Below are 6,863 nucleotides of genomic sequence, written 5' to 3'. Positions count from 1 at the left end.
GATTATCTTGATTTCATTATAGGAACATAGGAAGACCCATCTTAATTGTGGGCACCATCATTTCCTGAGCAGAGGATTCTGGGTTTTATAAGTGCAGAAAGGGAACTAACTGAACCATGGCCTGTATTCATGCCTCTCTGTTTCCCAACTGTAGATACAATGTGACCAGATGCTTCCAGCTGCTGCCACCTTGACCTTCCGACAAGATGGAGTACCTAGAGCTGTGAGCAAGCATACATTGCTTTCACCAGATTATTTTATCAGAGCAATGGGAGAAAATGAAGTCCTGTCGTTCAAAAGAATCTGAGATTCCATATCATTGAAGAAGAGTATCCAGGGTCTTGATGACGGTCAGACAAAATTCTAATGCAGTGTAAATAAAGGAGCTTGAGAACTTATCCCAGTGTCATTCACCTCTTAAAAAAATCTTTAAAATGGGTTGGGAGCATCAGCTTCATAAAGGAAATCAGCATGCATTAGCACTCTTACACAAAACGTCCTGAGACATTTTAAGTGCTTAACATACTAATTTTATTCTTAGGGTTTGAGTGAAATTACCTACAAGTTCCTTGTAGTCTCAAAAGATAATTGTGGAGGAAGAGCCATGATGGGCCAAGGGTTTGCTGTCATACATTCTCTCCCTCTGTCCAACAGCTCTTCTTACTCAGTCTGTGCCTCTAATACACACACACACACACACACACACACACACACACACACACACACACACACACACACGAGAGAGAGAGAAAGAGAGAGAGAGACAGAGAGACAGAGACAGAGAGAGACAGAGAGAGACAGAGAGAGACAGAGACAGAGACAGAGAGATAGACAGACAGACACAGAGAAACACAGAGAGAAAGACAGAAAGACAGAGACAGACAGAGACAGAGACAGGCAGACAGAAACATGCATGCACAGTCACATATGCACACTCATACACACACACACACAGAGACAGACAGAGACACGCACACACACACACTCACACACATGCACACATACAATTCTTTTCTGCAGAAACTGGACTGGTTATCCAAAGCCCCTAGCACAAGAGTCTACCAAATACTCTTTGGAAACTGAAATTGCTTTGGAGATAACAGACTCAAGAATGTGGGTGTAAAATACAAATAACAGGCAAGTTGATACTGAAATCTTTACTTTTAGGAGTCGTGGGCTTTCCTTTTCACTTTTTTTTTTTCTTTTCCAGAAGCGTCATCATTTATGTGGTTTGTAAATGATCTTTCCTCTGGAAATTAGACATCACAACATAAAATGCAAAATTGCAACTGATTAAATATATGAAAAGCTCAATTAAAGGCAGGTTAAGTCCTCCTCCGGGCACAGCAGCCTATAATAACCAATTTGCTTTGAGTCACATATTTTACATAAACCAAAGAGGTTACCCCTAAGAATGACTGTCTGGCTTACTGTTCCCCGCCCCCATGGTGTCCCACATACTATAACAGGAAGACAGTAGCAGTTTCAAGACTTGAACTTTCTCTCAAATTTTTCTTTACTTAAACCAAGCAGAGTTTCTACAGTAAAAAATAGTGATTACCACGATGCTTGTCATGAGTGGTCATGGGCCGTTTGTCCTTTAGATAAAGAGACAGTGACTGGATATTCCTCACACACCAAGGGTGCCAGCCAGTGAGGAAAAGGTTGACCTCCTGGATTCAGCTTTGTTTCTCTGATTCCTCAGTGATAAGGGTATACAGTTGGTAGATGTTGGCCCAGATTAGGTTCTTAGGGATTATCTTAGTTTACCCCCAAATCTCTTCATGATTGTAGAACAACAGAAAGAGAAAGAGACTTGGCCAAGGTCATTCAGGGATCAGATGTTTGAATCACAGTCCAGGATTCTGATAACAGGACAAAAGGTTAAAGCTCTAACACATAATACTGACCTCTGAAATGTTGGTGTGTTCATAAAATAATTAAAATATGATGGCATGGTGCAATAGTTTTGACCTGACAAGATAGAAAAGGAGATTCATAACATAATAAAGTGAAATGTCTGTGTAAAATCTTCATGCACGAAATGGATGAAAACACTCAAGTAAAGTGAATATCAGGTTGTTGGATTGCTTTTGTTTTTGTTTTCCAAATAAAATAGAATATCCAACATTTTGTTTTGAAGCAGTGCTTCCTGAATCCCAGGCTGGTCTCATGAACTCACTGTCTCCACCGCCTGAGTGCTGGGATTACAGGCATGTCCCACCACATCTGGTATGTGTGGTGCCGGGGTCAAACCCAGGACTTCCTGTACACTAGGCAAGCACTCTACCAACCAAGTTAAAGCCCTGCTTTGGTAGCTGCTGTAAATATCTGTGGGGTACAACCTGCTTCCATCCAAAAGTTTCCTTGGCATCACTCAGTCCTAGATGCTTCATGGCATATTCTAGAACAGAAGCCTATTTGTGTCCACAGGTCATACAGTTGAGAATCTGCAACCAAGTACCAGTTTTGTCTATGGTCAAAATTAGGAACATTAAGTTTTTCTCTGTTATTTGTTGATCTAAACTCAAGGGAGGAAGTCTCAGCTTTGAATGGAGGCTCCACAAGGCATGAGGTAAACAGTATCTAGGACATTCCCAAGACTTGCCCTCTAGAGCAAATGAGATTGGAAGAGCCAGCTGAAGATGAATGATAAGAAGGTTGTCAACCTGGAAGTGCTTACAGGCATCGGACTTTGAAGATAACGATTTTGGACAAATGGAGTTACCTGACAAATTGGAGAACATGCATTCCACACATGTTGGGTGTAGGATCAGACTTGATTGAGGCTAACAGGACGAGGAAATTGCTACTAGACAGACTATAGTTAAGAACTTCTGAAGAGTCTAAGCTGATAGGACATGGGGCTGTGCTGCTCTGTGGTTAGTGAGAGCCTCATCCCCGAAGCCCTCCCACAGAGGCAATGGTGGGAAATGAGAAGAGAAAGACAAGAGGGTCGCAGGACAGGAAAACGTCCCAGTTGGTTTCCCATGAATCTCTCCAAAGGTCTAGAATTTCTTTCTTTGAATAAAGAAGATTCTAGAATGGCCATGGGAACAGAATGGCAATAAGCAGATCGAAACTTGGGCAAGCTTACCTCTCCTCTCCCACTGGAAGAGAATGGTAGGATTCTGCCCTCTGGCAAATGAAAGGACTAAGACAGCACAAGCACTGTCTCTCTTCCTAAACTCAGGTGGCATGAGGAAGTCTTTGCTTTCAGATGAGTTGTGGGTACTTTTTTTTTTTTTTTTTTTTAACACAAAGGTTTCTGTGGCTGGTGTGATAGGATCCAGATTATACATATGGAATTGCTCAGCTTTAGGTGGCATTGGGCTTGGAGGACCCACACACTGCATGGTCTAGCATGTGCAACAGTCGCAAGGGGTGAGTGTGGGGATTTGTAGGCTGGAGTGGTTATAAAAATCTCTGTCAGAATGTATGCTACTGCTTTGCGTGATCAATGGGGTCATCAGGGATGCTCTACTGCTTATTGTAACAGCACCGTGGAATGCTTATCCCTAGAGATCCATGGTCTAGGGCTAAGTTGGAAGAATGTTGCATGTCTGTAGACCCTCCCATAGACTTATGAAGTCTAAACAGGACTGAAGATAGGCACCGTTTTGAATAATGGTGCTTTTCACTAACTTATTTTGCCATAGAAGTCAGGTTACCATTTTTGCCCAACAGTACTACTATCCTGGGAACTCATGCTCCAGAGCAAATACTTTGAATTCAGCAGTCACTCATGCATTAGTCCACAGAGTGTTTGAAATGAAAGCAACACTAAATTTAATGCCATTTCTTCATCTTTTGAGTAATGAAAACCCAGGCCTAGAAGGGTTGCGTCAATGTTAACGACCAATAGCCATTAACCCTGACCTGTAAAATCCTCAAATTTAAAAAGCCACCGGGTGCCAGTGGCATTAGATCACGGGCTGTGGTGAAGTAAAGCATTCTATGTAAGGTTAGATGGAAGTTACTGGAACACTGGCCTAGGAACCAGAGCACTAGCACCTCTGGATTTCTCACTGTTACTGCGCAGGCCCATCTTTCCGCTCTCATTAGCATCGGGTCCCGTCATCTCTGAAGTGGGGAGGGTAAGGCTTGTGTGACTGATTTCACAAGTTCTGGTAAGAATCAAGAGAGAGAAAGGATGTGAAAGTTGTTTGTAAGTTGTACTGTGCTGTGGAAGTCAGGAGGTCCTTCCTTCAGCTCACAGGCTGATGCTGCAGACGGTACCTAGAGGATGTGTCTGTTTTCCGTTGCCCCGCTCCTCCTGAGGGTGCTTTGCATGAATCTGTCCGCAGACTTCATCCCTTAACCACTGTCACGAGCGAATGAGGTGGTCTGTCACCCTCGCCAAGCCACTTGTCCCCAGGCATGGGACAACGGAGCATATGGCCGCACTGCACTCACAGAGAGCTGGGGGGGGGGGGGGGGCTAGCAAGGAAAATGGGAAGTCCTGAGCTTACCCATACTCTCAGCAGGTGTTTAGCTATTCAACTTCTGGTCATAAACACCACTGGGGGAGAGCAGGGGCGGGTGGGGGTGGGGGTGGGAGTCAAGCCTTCCACAGCCTGTGCTGTTTAGATGAAAAGTGAAAAAGTTGGAAAGGAAGAATCCTATAATAACAAAGCAAAAGAAAGGGGGTAGCGCCGGGAGACAAGGACTGGGCTGGTGAGGCATTGGTATCTTATCTCTGGAATGTAATTGATGATCTGAGTATAGTGTGAGATCTTAAGTGAAATGAATCGGTGGTTTCAGTTCCGGATATGGTATGCAAAGAAAAAAAAAAAAAAAAAAGACTCGCTCTTTGAAATTCAGCACTTCCTTGTCTGTGCTTCAGGAAGCCACACGCCTGATGTTGAGTGTGGAAACTGACTCATATCTGGCCCTTTGAGATTAGCCTCTCCAGCCCCCAGACTGTGGGCAGGATCTGGGGCCTAGTGGGAAGCCAGAATGGGGTCTAGCCTAGTCTAGAGGAGAGGGACCAGACACAACATCACTGATGCCCGGGGAACTCCACTTTCCAGATGGTTCCATAGGCAGTGCATCTTCTGGACCATCACCAAAGCGTTTCACCGCGTCCTTGGCAGTGGCTGAGTGACCTGAAATGACAGAAAACAGAATCACAAATGCAGTGCCTCCCCACACCCTCTTTTCAGAGTCACATTTAAAGGAAATCAGCCAACTGAACCACTTAGTAGAACCATGTGACCCTGAGATCTTATCGTGTGTTTTCTCACCAAGAAGCCCCAACAATTCACAGCCACCCTCGCCTTGACTGTCCCAACAAGTTTCTGTAGTTAGATGTTGGGGATAGCTTGTCAGAGAATGAAACATGAAGCCCTGGGTGGCAAGGAGCTCAGATCTCCTACAGGGATCCATGAGTGGTTTCCAGACATTTTACAGTCCATCTCAGCATGGGAAAGATCCTCTAACACAGCACATTTGCTTCGTTCTAGTTGACATATTCAAAAATGTTTGCCCAGGAATGATGAGAAGGGGCTGGCTTAGATGAGAAATCAATGCAAGACAGGTGGTACAGAGAGAAAACTCCAACAGAACCCAGCTTAGCATTAGAAGGTCCAAGTTTCTCTTTGACCTCGGGCTAGCCACTTAATCTCTTACACTTCCCTTTCCCCTTCAGTACAGCGCAATCACTGCTTACAAAATGAGATCATGCATGGGGAAGTATTTGCCTGGTAGATGGAAAGAGCTCTGCAAAGAGTCATCATTTTTCTTTACCTACAGACAATTGAATATTAATGGCTAGCCTCTGCTGGAAGTGCAGCTATAGCGATCAACCATAGAATAAGGATTAAGCTTCCCAACTTTCTTATCTGGAAATCTTTCCCAAGATATATTAGTCTGCATTTTCACCTGCCTACTCCTTACTTCCAAAAAGGGTATGGTGATTACTAAAGCATGAAGTAAAGATTAAGACCTTGTCATGGAAGAAGAGAAAAGTTAGAGGAAGAAAACACACAATAATAAGAATAATTTTAATGAGGCATGCAGCCTGATTTTGAGGCCCTTAGCAGCTCAGAACAAAGAAAAAGGGGGCCGATTACATTCTGCAGCTGTCTTTATCCACTAAAGAAAGAGCAGTTACGGATCAGGGTCAGCCAAATCCTTCCTGGCCATAAACATGATAAGAACTGTGCATCCTTGATTAAGGGCTATCAAGAGTAAAATGATAGGATCTTAAGGAGCTCGAGTGAGGATGCTGCTCCAGTTTGAGCACTGGGCGACATTTTCCCTGGTGAATCGGTGTGTGCCTTTCCAGAACTATATAAGCAACAGGATGATTGCTAGAAGGCACGGGCTGCCTTATAAACAACAACCACAATAACCAAACAGTAACAAACCAGGGCAGTGGAAATCAGCATGCTAGTTCCCAGGTTGGGGTGCTACTGACCAAGATGTTTACAGAGGCAGTTGCTTATTTTTTAGGGGGACAGCAAAATGGGCAAGGTAATACGCAGGGTGCCTAGCACAAGGTCACTTGATGTCTCTGAAACTGATTGTGCATTCTGAGCTCCTCAGTAGGATTTTGTAGGTCACGGTGTTCTAGGCAAAGCTCCCTGTTGATGTACATCTCTCATGTAAGATTTAGATCACCTCTTTTTGGGCAGAGCTCCATGGAAACACCGCCCATGATTTTTGAAATGGAGTCTGACTGGGTCCCTGTAACGCCTGGTTGCCGTGGACAGCAGTTCTGCAGCTCACACACCACTGGACAGTTGGCAAGCCAGAGACAATGGTGATCTAGTCACCGTAGGTCATTCTCATTCTAATGCTAAAGCAAGTTCCTGTTTACAGAAAATAGCCAGGGAATGGAGTATCCGTGGCAATGGAAA

General features: G+C 44.2%; 1 long non-coding RNA gene across 1 annotated transcript; it reads right to left on the bottom strand.

Moving 5' to 3' along the window:
* Window positions 1-1,498: 1,498 nt before the first annotated feature.
* Window positions 1,499-2,991, bottom strand: LOC121821681 (uncharacterized). Its single transcript, XR_013043692.1, has 2 exons — window positions 2,729-2,991; window positions 1,499-1,865 (listed from the first exon to the last, which is right to left on the bottom strand). It is a non-coding gene; the product is annotated as an uncharacterized LOC121821681 (long non-coding RNA).
* Window positions 2,992-6,863: the final 3,872 nt, after the last annotated feature.

This window comes from Peromyscus maniculatus, chromosome 12, assembly GCF_049852395.1.
Source record: "Peromyscus maniculatus bairdii isolate BWxNUB_F1_BW_parent chromosome 12, HU_Pman_BW_mat_3.1, whole genome shotgun sequence".
Lineage (NCBI taxonomy): Eukaryota > Metazoa > Chordata > Mammalia > Rodentia > Cricetidae > Peromyscus > Peromyscus maniculatus.
This window is presented reverse-complemented; position numbering and strand designations above follow the sequence as displayed.